Below are 17,420 nucleotides of genomic sequence, written 5' to 3' on the forward strand. Positions count from 1 at the left end.
GTGTTGGGAGAACTGGACAGCAACATGCAGAAGAATGAAACTAGATCATTTTCTCACACCATGCACAAAAATCAACTCAAAATGGATAAAGGACCTGAACGTGAGACAGGAAACTATCAACACCCTAGAGGAGAAAGCAGGAAACAACCTCCTTGACCTCCACCGCAGCAACTTCTTACTTGACACATCCCCAAAAGCAAGGGAATCAAGAGCAAAAATAAACTGTTGGGACCTCATCAAGATTAAAAGCTTCTGCACAGCCAAGGAAACAACCCAGAAAATTAATAGGCAACCAACGGAATGGGAAAAGATAGTTGCAAATGACATATCAGATAAAGGGTTAATATCCAGAATCTATAAGGAACTCACCAAACTACACGCCCGAAAAACAAACAACCCAGTGAAGAAATGGGCAGAAGACATGAACAGACACTTCTCCAAAGAGGACATCCAGATGGCCAACAGACACATGAAACGATGCTCAGCATCCCTCCTCATCAGGGAAATACAAATCAAAACCACACTGAGATACCACCTCACGCCAGTCAGAGTGGCTAAAATGAGCAAATCAGAGAACTCTAGATGCTGGCGAGGATGTGGAGAAACGGGCACCCTCCTACACTGTTGGTGGGAATGTAAACTGGTACAGCCCCTCTGGAAAACAGTGTGGAGGTTCCTCAGGAAACTAACAATAGAACTCCCTTATGACCCAGCAATAGCACTGCTAGGAATTTACCCAAGGGATACAGAAATGCTGAGGCATAGGAGCACATGTACCCCAATGTTCATAGCAGCACTCTCCACAATAGCTAAAACATGGAAAGAGCCTAAGTGTCCATCAACAGATGAATGGATCAAGAAGATGTGGTTTATCTATACCATGGAATACTACATGGCAATGAGAAACAATGAAATCTGGCCATGTGTAGCAACATGGATGGACCTTGAGGGTGTTATGCTGAGCGAAATAAGTCAGGCAGAGAAGGACAAATACCATATGTTTGCACGTATAGGAGGATTAGGAGGAACTTGACAGAGGACCAAGGGGGAGAAGAAGGGCGGAAATGGTGGGGGAAAGGGAGAGAGGCAAACCATGAGAGACTCTTGAATGCTGACAAAAACTGAGGACTGATGGATGTGGGGGGGAGGGGGGGATGGGCATGAAGGAGGGCACTTTGGGGATGAGCACTGAGTGTTATGTAGAAACTAATTTGACAATAAACTATTTGAAAAAAAAAAAAAAAGAACTACCCTTTGATCCAGCAATTGTACTACATATTCATCCAAGGGATACAGGTGTGCTGTTTCAAAGGGGCACAAGCACCCCAATGTTTATAGCAGCACTATCAACAATAGCCAAAGTATGGAAAGAGCCCAAATGTCCACCAATGGATGAAGGGATAAAGATGTGATATATATATATCACTATTATATATATGTAAATATATATATATTTATATTTACATATATACACATATATATAATGCTTGGCAATCAAAAAGAAAAAATCTTGCCATTTGCAACTATGTGGGTGGAACTAGAGGGTATTATGCTAAGTGAAATTAATCAGAGAAAGACAAATATATAACTTCACTCATATGAGGACTTTAAGATATAAAAAAACAGGGAAGGGGACAAAACAGACTTAAAAAAATTTTTTTTTATAGTTTATTTTTGAGACAGAGACAGAGCATGAGTGGGGGAGGGGCAGAGAGAGAGGGAAACACAGAATCCAAAACAGGCTCCAGGCTCTGAGTTGTCAGCACAGAGCCTGTTGCGGGGCTTGAATCCATGAACTGTGAGATCGTGACGTGAGCCGAAGTCAGATGCTTAACCAGCTGAGCCACCCAGGCACCCCAAGACTCTTAAATATAGAGAGCAAACAGAAGGTTACTGGAGGGGTTGTGGGAGGGGGGATGGGCTAAATGGGTAAGGGACATTAAGGAATCTACTCCTGAAATAATTGTACTATTCTAACTTGGATGTAAATTAAAATAAACCACCTTTATATTGAGGTCCTTTGTGTGCCCCCAAACATTATCTCCCTCCCTCACATCCAAGGTAACCACTACCTGAATTTTACTAGTCCCGTGCTTTTCTTTATAATTCTACGTCTTTGGCATATTTGCAGAATTCATTAACTGCATTTGCATGTCCTGGACATTATATAAAAATGATTTTTGTCTGTCTTTTGTAGCTATTGCTCACCAATCCCAAATCTCAGTGGGATGCCACAGTAGACATTTCGCAGGTATGTGCTGGGGTCAGTGGCACTCAGCTGGGCTTGGGTGCAGGATCCAGGCTGTGTCCACATCTGATCCACATGTCTCTGAGCTGTTTGAACCTAGAGCTCCTTGAGGCGTGCAAAAGAAGCGCAAGGGAACAAGACCAAGCATGCAAGCTCATTTTGGATTTTAGTTTGCATCACGTCTGCTAATCCGTGGCCAAAGCAAGACCTATTGTTTAGCCCAAAGTCAAACGTCAGAATTATGTTGTAGAATTATCCCATGTTGGAATATGTAGCTGTAGTTTGTTTTTATTGCTGGATCATTTTATTGTCCACACTATTTTTCCATTGTTCTCCTAATAAACATTTGAGTGGTTTGCAGATTTTACTAATGAAGATAATACTATTGTGAACAATCTGGCAATTGTGTCCTGGAGCAGATGTTGCAAGAATTGCTGTGGATTATGTAACTAGTAGAATTATCCAAAGTTTTGCAGCAAGGTGGGAAGATTTTGTGACATTAAGTCAAAGGTCATTTTGGAGTTTTGTTGACTGGGGCTAAGGTAACTCTCTAATGTTAAAGGTTAACTCAGAAAACACTGATTAGGTGTGTTGATTAATTAGTAAAGGAGGTAACATCACAAGTTATAGTTTTAGGGGCGCCTGGGTGGCTCAGTAGGTTAAGTGTCCAACTCTTGGTTTCGGCTCAGTTCACAATCTCATGGTTAGTGAGTTCAAGCCCCACATCGGGCTCTGCACTGACCGCATGGAGCCTGCTTGGGATGCTCTCTCTCTGCCCCTCCCCACTCATGCTGTCTCATACTAAAAGAGCTTCTTTCCTATTATAAATGCCTGGAGCCCCTGGGGCTCAGGCCCCACCTGCCTGCTCTTTTAAGAGGATCCCATCAGCAAGAAAGTCTTCTAGTGCTTCCTAGAACTAAAACTTCCTAAAACCCTAGTGGATGTTCCCTCGGCTGGACCTGGACCTAACTTTGGGACATAAGGAACCTCTGGGCTCTCTCAGCCATGTTTCCTTCTGCGGTCCCCAATCTGTGCACTTGAAACCCTGTGGCTGACCACCTCCTATGGGTACATAATTGACTGTGTGGCTGCAGGTCTCCACATACCCCCACCCCGGGGCGGGTGGGGGGGGGCATTTGCACTGAAGGAGCCTTTGTGTCTACTCTCCCCCTTACTTTGTTGCTCTTGTTTCGAAGACTCCCCAAAGGCTCTGCCTGAATTGAAGTCTGGGGCACTCCCACCCTCTGGGGATGAGACCTGCTAGCCTTTTGTAGTTCTCTGGTTCTTTTTACACAGGTATGTCCTCTCTTTAAAATTAATTTCCCTAGCAAAAATAGGTTTATTTGTGGATAGCAGAGAATTGCAATCCAGGACCTGTAAGCTATGGCAAGACCACAGGCAAGTTCAACAAAGGAGAGAGTTGTTTTGAATGAAAGTCCATTGGAGGAGTTCAGGGTGATGCTGGTTTCTCGTTGGCTGAGTTGCGGGGCATTTGGTTTCTTATACAGCTTTCAAGTACATCTTTTCCTGCTGGGGCCTGTAACTGATCATTCTTGTTGATGGTAATTCTCTTGGGGTTTGTAATTGACAAGTCTTCCTGTACTCAACTTTTCTGCTCTCGCTCCCCTTTCTGACCTCCCCAGGGGCGCCTGGGTGGCTCAATTGGTTAGGCGTCCGACTTCTGCTCCCGTCATTCGGCAGGTCATTCACCTACAGGGAATAAGGAAAAGGACAGCCACCACCCTTTAGACTACTGAATTTCCATATGCAAACTTCAAAACATATTAGAACTCACATAAACAGTGCAACATCTCTATTTCCACCAAACAAAATCCCTGGAACCAGGATAAGTAATCTTTGTCTGTTGATTCTGTTGGTTCAGTGGAATAATGTCTATTCAGGTAGAATTCAATGGAATTTTGAGAATATTTTGAGAGAGTTTATGCACTTGGAGGGGCAGAGAGGGAGAGAGAAGATCCCAAGCAGGCTCCACACTGTCAGCGCAGAGCCCGATGTGGGATTCCATCCCATAAGCCATGAGATCATGACTTGAGCTATGATCAAGAATCAGATGGACACTCAACTGACTGAGCCACGGAGGTGCCCCCAGTGGAATAATTTCTATGTCCCTTGATATTAACCTCTTGGAGATTAACCATCTAAATGAACAGAATTAAGTTGCTGGGACAAGGTGCAAACATTCTGCAGGTGGGTTGCTAGGTGTCAAAAGGAGCCATGCCCAATTCTTCTCTTTTACAGCCCAGTGTCCTGGCTATGGGGAGACAATACCATATAATGGTCTCTGATTCAAAGCATATACTGCATCAGGTAAAACAGAGCCCGTCCTCATAGGCGTCATCTCCCAACTGATGCTGCAATAAAACCTAAGCCACTCTACCTTCCAGTTAGGCTACCCACTTCTGGGTGATGAAGCATGTGGCAAAAAGTTAGTTCCATGAGCATGAACTTACTGCTGAGCGTCATTGTGAAATGAGCTCCTTGATCAGACATAACAATGGGCCAATGCCATGACGGTGGAGAGGCATCCTACAAATCTGCAGATGGTGTTCTGGCAAGGAAGTCAAATCCATTGTCTTTCAGGGTCACCCCACAGTGCTGTAGCTGACTACTTTTGTGTCACAGCTTATTGTGCAAACCCAGTTATAAATCAGACCCAAATGTTTTTCTCAGTCGGGTGGTCATAAGGAACACATCATGAGGCCAGAGGCATGGATTAAAAGACAGAACAAACGCAGCAGGGGTTCATTTCAAAGGAGTCTGAGGCACCTGCTCAATTCAATCTACTCGTTTTCCCAACTTCCTCAAACTTGATCTTTTCTATACCATTCCCATTTGATGATAAATGCTTCTGCACTTGCCCACCCTTACGGGTAGGTGTGTTCATGGTGAGGAGCTTAGGCCACAGGATTACATGATGTGCTAGAGTCAGGTGTTCATTATCTCAAGTTCCCATAGCAAGCCAGGAGTTGCTTTCAGCAGAGCCTTCTCATTCTCTGATCCTACTTGACACTGGCAGGCTTGTCAATGTCTCTAGAGATGGGTCAAAAAACTACATGTGTGATATGTGTTGCGTCAATCCAAAAAGGCCCACCAAGGGCTGTTCCTTTTGTTCTCGGTAAATGGTGCAAGATGCAGAGACTAGTGTCTTTCTTCCGAGGCTATCTCTGCCTACAATAGACTACTGAACCATCAGAAACATCACTCTCCTAAATTTTCATGATCTGTGTCTTCCACTTCCTCAATGTGGTTCACACGTCCTACTAAAGGCATGTAAAATACTTGCTACTTCCCGCTCATCAAATCCAACCAGCATCATGTCAATATAGCAGACCAGTGTTACGTTTTGTGAAGTGTCAAGCAATCAGTATCTCTGTGGACTCTTTCATGGCAGAGAACAGAATAGGCCAAGCCCTGTAGCAATTCTGTGAAGGTTTACTGTTAGCACTGCTAGGTAAAACCAAACTTGCTGGTGGACCTTGCAAGTCGATATGAAGTAAAAGATATTAGCCTGGTCAGTAGCTGTGTATCAGGTCCCAGGGGCCATATGCATTTGCTCCAGTAAAGTTTTTATCTGAGCCTGCCATCACAGGTCCTTAACTGATTAACTTAGTGATAACCAGTCACTTTGTACAGTTCATCCAAGTCCTGCACAGGCCAAACTGGTGAAGTACATGTTCAAGTCTTGGGCTGTGGCATTAATCTATACAATGCACTGAGTGATGCTAAGTTTGGCTACAGGTTTGCAGTTTTGCTTCTCAGTAGAGTGGGGTAGTTACAGGGCCTTTCCTTTGTCAAGCATGCACACAAAAAGGGCAGGACATGAGTGTTTGGCCAGTAAAGACACTAAAAGCCACCTCCAGGTTCAGCCAGTCTATTATGTGCATAGACATGAAAGAATAGCTGAAAGTGCCAGCTCCCTGTCATCCTTGCACATACACAAGACCCAGAAATTAAAGGAGCCAGGGCGCCTGGCTGGCTCAGTCAGTTGATCATCTGACTTTGCCCTGGTCATGATTTCACAGTTCATGAGTTCGAGCCACGCGTCCGGTGAGCTACATGAAACACATTCCCATACTTCTGTTTTCTGTAATGGAAAGCAACACCAAAAAGAGCACCAATAACCTCACCTGAGATTAGTCTTAGTTGGGAAATGGACCCACTGGCCATCTCAACAGGACTCTGATGTGAGAGGTCCAGAGGGAGTTAAACATGGCTGGCTGGGTGGCTATTGAAGCTCTGACCTTTATCTCATTTGACCCTCCCGACTGAGGCATGAGGTATACACCGATGGCCAACCTCTGAGAGGTCATGGTGCTCCACCCTCTCCTGGCAATGAACCGTGATGAGGAGGGACCCTCGCCCAGAGGCCCCCGATGCTGCCCTGGGTCTCTGCACAGATGCCACTGCAGTCGGTTCTCTTATTATCACCACATTAGGAAAATGACAACGGCACGGAGAGGTTCTTACACCTGCCCAAAACACATGGCCAGCAGGTGGCCCAGCTCACCTTTGAACCCAGGCATCTGAAGGGCATGATCTGGTACATCCTGGTTCCTTGGACTCTCTCCCTCCCAGCTGTCTGCTCCCACTCTCTCCCTGGGCCTCACACAGGAGGAGAAGGACAAGGCTGAGGCACTGAGAATCCAAGAAATGACCCAGCAGGACCTTCAGGCGCCGGGTGCAAGTTCCATGTTTCTTTCTGGAGTCCAGGCTCTCTCCTGGCAGGCGTTGGGGCTAAGAGCAGGATGGAAGCAGAGTGGGGAGCCCTGCTGGGCACAAGGTCCCAGGGGAAGCCACAAGGCACACAGAGTCTCCCCAGGATCAGCAGAGCCCTGTCCCGCCCTGGGTGGGACAGGGAGGAGGCATCGTGCACTCAGGGCCTCCCTCAGTGTGGAAAACAGAGCCTGGAACCTCAGGAGGGGCGGAGGTCACCCATGGGGCCTCCTCCTTCCATTCCATCTGCATCCAAACCAGTTGAACACCTGTGAATTGGCAGGAGAGAGTGAAAGGCCCGGGGGCATTATGATCCATACTGACTGTTGATTCTCTGGGTCTTGCCTGTGCTCCTCATGTCCTGATCAGAATGGGAGGCCCAGATGGACAGGGCAGGTGGGAGAGAGAGCAGATCTCATGGCCAGCCCTGGGCTTCCTCCTGTCCCCTGGCAGGGTGGCCAATGCCACCGCCTCAGGCAGGAGTCACATGGGTCCAGCCTCTGGGATTTGTACACCTGACAGTCCTTCTGGGAGTCTGACCCCTTGATGCCTACAGCGCAGTCCAGCAGCAGCTGGAACAGAAACAGCAAGGCACAGCTGCTCAGTTCAGAGAACAACCTGCTGAGTGTTCTCTGTACGGTTCCTTCCCTGTTTCTCAGAATTTGTTTTTTCAAGCATATGAATATATAAAATATCACCACCAACTGGTTAATGGAAGTATCATTTCAGGCCTCCCCGTCCCGTGCAAACCTTCAGAGGAGGGGGTGGGGCCGCAGGAGCCTGGAGGGAGGTGCTGGGAACCTGCAGACCCCTGGGAGTGTGTGGAGCCTGGGGACCACGTCCTCCAGTCCTGTCACTTCTTCTGAGCCTCTGCCCCACTGCAGGTGGTGGGTGTGTCTGGGTCTGGTGTGGCCATGGCCCCTGCAGTGGTGCTGAGCTGAGGGGTCTTGGGGGCGGGCACTAGTCCCTGTCTTCGTCCCGGGATGGTTCAGCGTGTCAGCCACTCCAATGGCCTCATCCTCCTCTGGGCTGCAGGGAGGAGGGCAGTTTGTGTCTGAATGTGGGTGTGTCTCAGTGTGTCTGTCTCCTGTGTGTCTGCGTACTTCTGTGTTTGTGTGAACATGCTTAGCAAAACTTCCCCTGGAGCTGAACGCCCTGGGGATTCTTCTAATAATCAGACCAAGAACCTATCTTTGTGCAACCCATAGGTCTGTGGCCGTGGGCACTGTGCCTACCCTGCCCACTGGCTAACAGGGCCCACGGCCAGCCTGGTTGTGCTGTGCCCCTTGGACGCTCCACTCTGCCCAAAGACATCAAAGAGACCTCCCTGCACAGGGGACAGAGCCCAGTATCTCCATGGCCGGGATGACTCCCAGGTCACCACTGATCAGCAGGTGTCTGTCCTGCTAACAGGATGGCGTGTGCTGGCCGAATTCCTTGATGTCACCTGCTGAGGTGGGGGGGGCGCTTCCTGGGCACCTGGCAGTGCTCTAAGCCCATGATATTGACGAACCGCATCCTTGACTTATTCCCATGCAGAGAAGCTATCATCACACCTGCTTCACAGATGAGGGTGTGGAAGCAGAGAAGCGGAGTAAATGGTCAGGACCACAGGGTGCATACAGGAGGGAGCTGGTGTTGGAACCCAGCAGTCTGGCCCAGAGTGGATTTTCCAACACCACAAACCCTTCCCCTCTGTGTGGACCTTTGGAGCCACTTCAAGAGCAGGGAGAGCTCATTCAGGTCAAGTCTTTACCTCGGATCAGTGTGGCACGTGGGGCCCGGGCCCGACTGAGGCACCTAGAATGCAGACGTCAGCCTGAGTCCTCACGTCCATCACCTTCCCAGATCCACCAGCCTCCCCGCACTCCCAGACCCCATTCTTAGCCCAGAGATTCCCAAACTGGGCCTCTCTGGTCATTGTAGTTCCCAGAGCTGGAGGGAGGCGTCTCTCCACCAAATTCCCCAACTGTGTCCTGTCTGCTTTCACGTGGAAGAACCCATCAAAGCGAGGGTGTTCTCTAGATCACAAGTCTTCCTCTGCTAACTTCAAGACCAAACAGAGCAGGCGTCTGGCTGGCCTCCCGGAGAAGAACGAGGAGGAAGCCCCAGGGACCTGTCTGAGCTACACTCACCTCACCAGACACCTGGAGGGGACGGTGACTGGGGCCGTCGGGGGAGAGGTGCGTCCCCCTGGGCACCACACGCAGCTCTGGGGCCCCCAGGGGACCGGCAGGGGGGCCACTCCCCAGGGGCAGCACCCACAGGAAGAGGAGGCCCAGCTGCTCAGAGAGGCTCCTGAATGCATGGGCTCCCAGACGTAGGTGCCGCTCCTGGCACTGGCACATAAGGAACCGGAGGCCGGGAGAGGTGCACTGTCACCTGCACAGGGTGGCTTTGTGGTCAGGTCACAAGTGGGATGTGGCCCCGGTGTCCTAAGGCCCCTCGGCCCACCCTCCAAGGCACATTTTGGCAGACAGCACAGCGAGGCACGTAAGGCTGAATGTGAGCTCAGCACAGGGCCCCTCCCCACCCAGGCCACGGCTCCCAGGGCACCCTCACCTGTACCCGTCAAAAGAAGAGGGAATATCAGGGTTCAGACCGTCATCTCCCACATCAGCCATGGTGGGTGCTATTCTCACTCCGCACAGGACAGACGGCCCCGTTGACCCCAATGGGTCAGAGCCCAGGACCCTGCCCTAATCCCTGTGCCAGAGCTCCTGCCCCCACATCCTCCCCAGTCCCAGCCTGTCCTCAGTCTGCTCCAAGGAGGCCTGACCTCAGGCCGCAGGTGGGAGTCCAGCCCCTGGAGGGGGGCCTGACCCCGGAGGGGTCTCATGCTGCCCAGCCCTGCTGCGTGCTGTCACTTCTTACCAGGGGGTGACCCTCCCATCCTCACCGGCTCCTCTATCCTCCACGCACAGCAGGTGTCTGCACGTCTTCAGGGCCCAGGGCAGGCGGTATACACTCTGTCCCTCGTGGCCTGCCCCTGCTGACTGCTGGCCACCTCCCTGGCCCCGAACATTCCAGTAACTGCCCTCCTGCCTGAGCCTAGACCAGCAGAGTCCTGACTCCCCCAGGAGCCTGGCAGAGGCTTTGTCAGCTTAACTGATTCTGTCTCCAGGGAACCAACTGCCGGGTGATGCTGATTGGCCGAGCAGAGCAGCGTAGGCCCAGCGGCCAACTGGTCACCAGCTGCTTGTCAGAGGGACAGGCCTTGGGAGTCAGGATGGCTTGAGACATCGGAGTAGCCAGAAGAGAGGGGAGGCTGGGCCGGAATGCCCAGGGGCTGACCAAAGGCTCTTTGAGTTACCTCATTATTATTTTTCTTTTTTGATTTTTAACAGATGTGTTATTAATTCACATAACCTACAATGCACCCATTTAAAATGTACACTGGTTTTTAGTGTCCTCAGAGTCATGGATCCATCACCACAATATAATCTTAGAACATTTTATCACCCCAAAGAGAAAGCCTGTACTCCTTAGCTGTCCTCTGTTCACCACCACCACCACCCAGTCCTACACAACTACTAATCTATTTTGTTTCTAGAGATTTGCTAATTCAGACATTTCATATAAATGGAATGATACAATTCATGGTTTTTTTTTTTTTGTAACCAGCTTCTTTCACTTAGTATGCTTTCAAAGTTCCTCTGCAATAAATCATGTCTCAAAAACGCATTCCTCTATTGCTGAAAAATATTCTATTGTACGTATCCACCACATGGTATTTATCCATTCCTCAGCAGATAGGAATTTGGATTATTTCCACTTTGTGTCTATTATGAATAAAACTGCCATGAACGTTTATGCTAAGTTTTTGCGTGGATATAGGTTTTCATCACTTGAGAATCATATGCCTGGGAGGGCAATTTCTGGGTCAACGTGTTCAGCCTTTTGAGGAGTCCTCAAACTGTCTTGGAAGCTGCTTCATCACTTTAGATTCTCACCAGCAATATGATAAGACTCCATTTGTTCCCCATCCTAACACTCGTTATCACCTGTCTTCTTGACAGACCCCCTAGTGGGAAGGCATCTCATTCGTCCTAGTCAATCAGTGTCTCAAGTTCAAGCTTTGATTTGTATTTCCCTAATGACTAATGGTGTTGAGCATCTTTTCATGTGTCATTGGCCATTTGTATATCATCTTTGGAGAAAAGCTTATTCAAATGCTTTGCCCATATTTTAGTCATTTTTTGGGTCTTTTTGTTGAGTTGTAAGAGTCCTTTATGTATCCTAGATAAAAGTTCTTTCTATCAGAAAAAAAAAGTCTTTTATCAGATATAAAATTTGCAAATATTTACTTCCATTCTGTGAGCTGTATTTTCACTTTGTGGTGTCCTTTGGAGCACAAAACTTTAAATTTTGATGAAGTCCAATTTCTTTTTTTCTTTAGTCACTTGTGCTTTGGGCATCATATCTAAGTAATCATTGCTGGGGCACCCAGGTGGCTCAGTCAGTTAAGCGTCCAAGTCTTGATTTCAGCTCAAGTCATGATCTCATAGTTGGTGGGTTCGAGCTCTGGGTCCAGCTCTGCACTGTCAGTGCAGAGCCTGTTTGGCATTCTCTTTCTCGGTGCCTCCCTTATTCACACTCTCTCTCAAATAAACTTAAAAATAAGAATCATTGCCTAACCCAGGGTCACAAAGATTTACTCCTATGTTTTCTTCGAAAAGTTTTATAGTTGAGAGCTTACATTCAAGTCTTTGATCCATTTTGAACTAATTCTTATATATGATGTGAGATAGGGGTCCAAGTTTATTATTTTGCTCATGGCTATCCCGTTATTCCAGCACCATTTGCTGAAAAGACTATCCTTTCCCCATTGAAGTGTTTTGGCATCTTTCTCAAAAAGCAATTCACCATAAATATCAATTTTTCTCCCTGGGCCCTTAACTCTATTCCATTGATTTATGTATCCACCCTTAATGTTGGTACCATACTGTTTCCATTACTGTAGTTTTATAGAAAGTTTTGCAATCACGAAACGTGACTCCTCCAACTTTGCTGTTCATTCCCAAGATTGTTCTGGTTATTCTGGGTCCCTTGAATTTCTGCATGAATTTTAGGATCAGCTTGTCAACTACTGTAAAGAGACCAGCTGGAGTTTTGACAAGCATGTGTTGAACCTGTAGATCAACTCAGGGAGTTGTACTTGTCAGGGTCCAACAGAGAAAGAATAGTTGCTACACCACTTCCAAGCTCCAGCCTCACCTTCCCCTGCACCAGGGCCTAACACTTCCTCCTCCAGACCCGTAATCTATCCTCAGTGACCCCCAGTCTTACCCCCAGCCCTCAAACCCAGTTTTTTTTTCACTCACTGGAGCGATTCCATCAGCAGTTGTGTGGCCACATCCCTGCTTCCCTAATGAGGACTCTCTTCACCTGTGACTGCCACACGCTTCCTGTACATATTTCAGGGCCTTCCCTGGGTGAGTCTACAGAGCACCACCTCTCCATCAGAGCACCCGGTGTCCCTCAAAAGTCCCAAGCCCCAGCCACACCAACCCATCTGATGCCTTGCGCCAACACCTAAGGATTCCTCCGCCAACCCCGCAGTGTATCATCCTCAATCCCAACAGCATTCAAGTCCCAGATCTCAAACCCAGCTATTCCCTAAGACTCTATGGCTATCCATCTCCAACCCAGAGAACCCACTCAAATCTGAGGGATTTCTTCAGTGCATTTACCACTGAGCCTCCGTGGAGGCCTGTTCACTGCTCCTCCACAGGTGCTGCTTCTCCCCTCGCCCAGCCCTGGCCCTGTCCTGTCCCACCTCCCAGCATCTTGCTTTATTCATTCATCCCTCCCTCACATGTATACTCAATCCCTACCGTGCCAGGCACTGTGCTCACCCTAAGACAGAGCCACAGACAGCGTCCACTGCACCCTTTCACTGTGACACAGACTTAAAAAAAAAAAAAAAAAAAAAAAGCTTTGTTTAATAAAAGGTTGAGTCTGAGATGCCCAATAAACATCAGGAGGAGATGGTCCGGAGCAGTTTGCTGTCAGGTCTGGAACTCGGAGGAAAGGTGTGGATGAGAGGAAAGCCTTTGGGGGCGGTTGGTGTGTAGACAGCAGTTGAAGCCAATGGCAGGGACCTGCTTGTGAAAGGGAGAGTAGGAAATGAAGAGAAAACCCAAGGCTGTCCTGGAGATGCTCTCCAGAACTTCCTGTAAGAGAAGGTCCATTGTGCCCGCCCAGAAGCCCTGGGGGTCCCAGGGATTCCAGGGTCTTAGCCTAGCGGCTCGCCCCGCCTACGTCCTCTGGAGGATCACGCTGGAATCCTCCCTGCTGCTGGGCGGGGACGTGTGCCGGCTGCCACCTATAGGTCTGCAGCAAAGGCCTGCCTGGGGTGAGGGGATCGAGGGTGGACGTCCCTTGTCTAGAGATGGGGCAGACTACAGAGTGCAATTCACACGGTGCAGCACCCCAGGACGGGGCAGAGGTGCCCGTTCACCGCATCCACAAGTGGGCAGAACCCCCGCTCGCTCCCTCAGTTTCTCCTGGGAGCTGCCTCCAACTAGTGGTGTGATCCTGTGCCCAGCACTGTCTCTAGGATCCTAAATGGGAGGGGGGAGGGGTCCCGTGCAGGAATGCTAATGGGTTAAGCTGGAGTTAGGTGGATGTGGTGCCATTGAGGCAAAGAGGGGTCTAGAAGAACAGAGTAGTCGACCCGGGGCACGCTGTCCAGAGGTGAAGGGTCAGATGGGGTTCTGAGTGGCGGGTTCTGAGATCAGATGAGATTGGATTGAAGCTATTCAGAATTTGTAACTGTCCTCTCAAGAAACTTGCCTGTGGTTGGAAAAGGGACTAGAAAGTGGGTAGAAGGGATGATGGCCAGAAATAAGTGCCTAAACAGAGAACTTAATCTGGGAGAGAGAACAGGAGAGAGAGAGAAAGAGAGAGAGAGAGAGAACTAGGACACTTCCCAGGCAATTCTGTGGATTTCTTTTTTACTCTGGGCCTCTTTCTAAGTGTTTGTGTAATTTTAAGGCTCTATGTGATTTAGTGTTTTTACCTTAATAGTTCTGATTTAGTTCATGTTCTTATTAATTCATTTAGCAAGTATTTATCGAGAACTGTGCCTTACACAGTTCTAAACCCTGAGGAACGGCTTTGAAAAGGCAGATGAAATAAATCCCTGTCCCCTGGAACTTCTATTTTAAGAGGGAGGGGGAAACAACAATGAATAGACAGTGATTTTGGGTGGTGAAATCGTTACGATGAAAAACACGTTGATGGAGGAAGAAGGGGAGACTTTTCTCCTAAGCAGCGCTACAGTTACTGTAACTGACGATTACCTGTCACTGGCAGCTGGGTGAGAAGTGAAGGGTGAATATTAACGCAAAAATTAATGCATCTGCAGGAAAGTAGAATAGGAGGAACTCATTTACACTGGGTTTGGTACAACCAGTTTGGAAGAGAGTTTGGCCTCATCCCATGAAGTCGAGCGTGTAGCTTTGCCCCTTGGGCTCTGCAATTTCACTACTAGATAGAGCATTGCACACGTGTCCCAGAGGACAGGTGAATCTTGTTCTAAGGAGCACAACTAAAAACAATCCAAATGTACATTTACAAGAGAATGGAGAAATAAATCGTGGTAGAACCACGGCAGTGGCATACCCACAGAGGTACAGACATGCAAGCTTGCTACACTTCAATATGCAAGCAAGTCACAAACACGGTGGAGTGGCCAAGGGTCAAGAAGAGCAACAAAGTGTGAAGAGACACGCAAAACCTTTCAATGTATCCTTTGCAAATATACAAATAATTGTAATCAAACTACAAAGAAAGGCAACTGATTTGGGCGCCTGGGTGTCTCGGTCCGTTAAGTGTCTGACCTCGGTTCGGGTCATGATTTCATGGTTTGTGAGTTCGAGCCCAGAGTTGGGCTCTGTGCTGCCAGCTCAGAGCCCGGAGCCTGCTTCGGATTCTGCATCTCCCCCCTCTCTCTGCCCTCCCCCCGCTTACACTCTGTCTCTCTCTCTCTCTCTCTCAAAAATAAATAAACATTTTTAAAAAAAATTTAAAAGAGAAAGAAAGAAAGAAAGAATGAAAGGCAACTGATTGAGAACCATGATTCTGGACATTGGTTTCTGAGGATTGGCTGGTGGAGTGCACAGGGACCTGCAGAGATCATCACAGGGGACAGTTTCTGGGGCTGAGGGATAGCTCCACCGGGAGACATTCTGTGATTAGTTCCCTTCCTGCCTCAGGTATGCAACTGTTACGTTCTTTTGAGTTTGTCTATTGCATTTAATTTTTCAAGATGGGGTAAAAGACCCCACACGTAAAAACCTTAGTCTCAGTGAGATTTGTGAGAATCTGGGCCACAGTGCTCTGTCCTCCTCTGGACAGGCCCTCTGCTAAAAACCAATCTGGGTAAAGCTTATATCATTCAAGAACACATAAGAGTGGTAAGAGCCAGAGAGAAGTGCCGGGGGCGGGGGGGGGGGGGGGGGGGAAGGCTGTAAAAGACGAATTAGAAAGAAAAGAAAAGGCAAAGCAAATCCCACTGAGAATGCTCACTGGAATGTGAGAGCAAGGATAACGATGACCCAAATTATTGCCACGAATTACCAGGCAGCAGTGGTGAGATGTAAGAGCTCCCAGAACAGAAGGAGCTGGCAGAGCTGGGGGCATGGGGAGAGGGAGGGAATGGGACAGAAGAGCTTTGCAGCTTGGCTTAGACAGGAGAAAATGGCTTTCTTAGTGGGCAGGCGATTGGGGACAGATCAGGGGAAGAGGTTTCCTGAGAGAAAACCTCTTTGAGTTCTTTGTTCAATCTATGTGAATAAATACGTTTGATTAAAAAAAAAAATAACATAAAAGAACCCCTTTCCTGGCCACCAGCCAGTGATGACCTATAGACCCTGTCCCCTACGGGGGTCTCAGGCCTCTGCTGGCAAAGCACCGGGTCCCTTCCAGGACAATCCCACCAACATCAAGGTCTTCCAGAAACAGAGCCCTTTCTCCCCGCCACAGTATGTCTTCCTCAGGTTGGTCCTACCACTGGCCACCAAGGACCCAGAAGCATCTGGTGGGATGCCTGAGCCAAACGTCTACCCATATTCCCCTGCTTAAGCTGATGAGACCCTGGTTTCCTGTGCCCCATTGGCTGCCAGCCTGACCCCCAGGTCCACAGTCCTGAGCTTCAGCATCTCACCTTTTCTTGTCTGAGTCCTCAAAGCCTGGCCACTCACCTGGAGGCCCCAGTCCTGCGTTCTTGCTCATTGCATCTGCACCCCTGGCTATCAACTGTGGCAATGCTACCCTCTTTGAACCTCAGATATTTCTTCTTGTGCAAACCTGCGACGTGTAATTGACTTTACTATGGACAGATTGGGGTGGGGTGCGGAGAGAGGGAAGCAGGAACTGGAAGTGGGGAAGAACAGTCACTGATGGGTCCCTCTGACACTGGGCGGTGCGCTGGGGCAAGCAGAGAGGCAGCTCCCAGAATCAAGTACCTCGGAGAGGCACAGTGACGGCATGAGGGTCCCTCTGTGACCCCCTCCCCTCACAGCAAGAGGTGAGCTAGGATTAGCCAGGACAGCACAGAAAGGAACAGAAAACTAGTTGCTCAGCAATCAGACTAGAAATTCATAACAGGAAGACAATGAGAAAAACTTCCAAAACCCTTGAGAATTAAACCACATGTTCTAAATAATACGTGAATCAAAAAGGAAATCTCAGGGGAAATTTTAAAAATAGAGTAAAACAGGAATAAAAATGCCTTGCCATCTGTTCTCCTACATTTAGAACAACCTTGAACAATCTCATGGGAAAAGTGACCCACTTTGTGAAACCCAGTGTTGTGTGTGTGCGGAGGCATGGGCGTCCATGTGATACATGTGTGTGGATGTGTGTGTAAACCAGAAAGGGTGGATGCACCGAGTCAGTTAACAACTCCAGAATGCATCAGAGACGTGTTTCTCTAAGTACCACAAGATGGCAGCACATGCACACAACATTCAAACTATTTCATCCACACAGCCTAGCAATTAAACTGTCCAGCAACGTCCTCATGCTCTGGAAAACCTTACACTTTCAGATTTACCATGAAGCATGTTTTTATGATTATGCATTGCAAACTCATGAAGGATTTCTTTAGGTAGATACCTAGATTCAGAGGATGAACATAGATCATGTAGTTAAGACTGTGTATCTTGCACAGTCAAAGCCAAAAAATAACAATATTTGATGAAGGGATTCATTAAGCACAGGTTTCCTGCTTGGGTTCATGGCTTGAGACTGGCTGTGTGGGATACTGTCCTTGCATCTCATTCATTAATAATTTAGCCAGATGCTGGGCATATTGGCAATGTCTTACATGCATTTTGCATTAAACTTTAGTGCAGCCGTTTGGAATAGCTATGATTAGTTCCATTTTACAGACGGGAAAAGTAGGAACTAGAATCATTAAGAACTTTGG

The 17,420-nt window shown here is 48.2% G+C and overlaps 1 long non-coding RNA gene across 1 annotated transcript; it reads right to left on the bottom strand.

Moving 5' to 3' along the window:
- Window positions 1-3,928: 3,928 nt before the first annotated feature.
- LOC120226301 lies at window positions 3,929-10,078 on the bottom strand. The gene is made up of 3 exons (XR_005526989.1): window positions 9,857-10,078; window positions 6,777-7,003; window positions 3,929-3,958 (listed from the first exon to the last, which is right to left on the bottom strand). It is a non-coding gene; the product is annotated as an uncharacterized LOC120226301 (long non-coding RNA).
- Between the last annotated feature and the right edge of the window lie 7,342 nt (window positions 10,079-17,420).

Source organism: Hyaena hyaena, unplaced genomic scaffold, assembly GCF_003009895.1.
Source record: "Hyaena hyaena isolate Hyena2069 unplaced genomic scaffold, ASM300989v1 scaffold_16, whole genome shotgun sequence".
In the NCBI taxonomy this organism is placed as follows: Eukaryota; Metazoa; Chordata; class Mammalia; order Carnivora; family Hyaenidae; genus Hyaena; species Hyaena hyaena.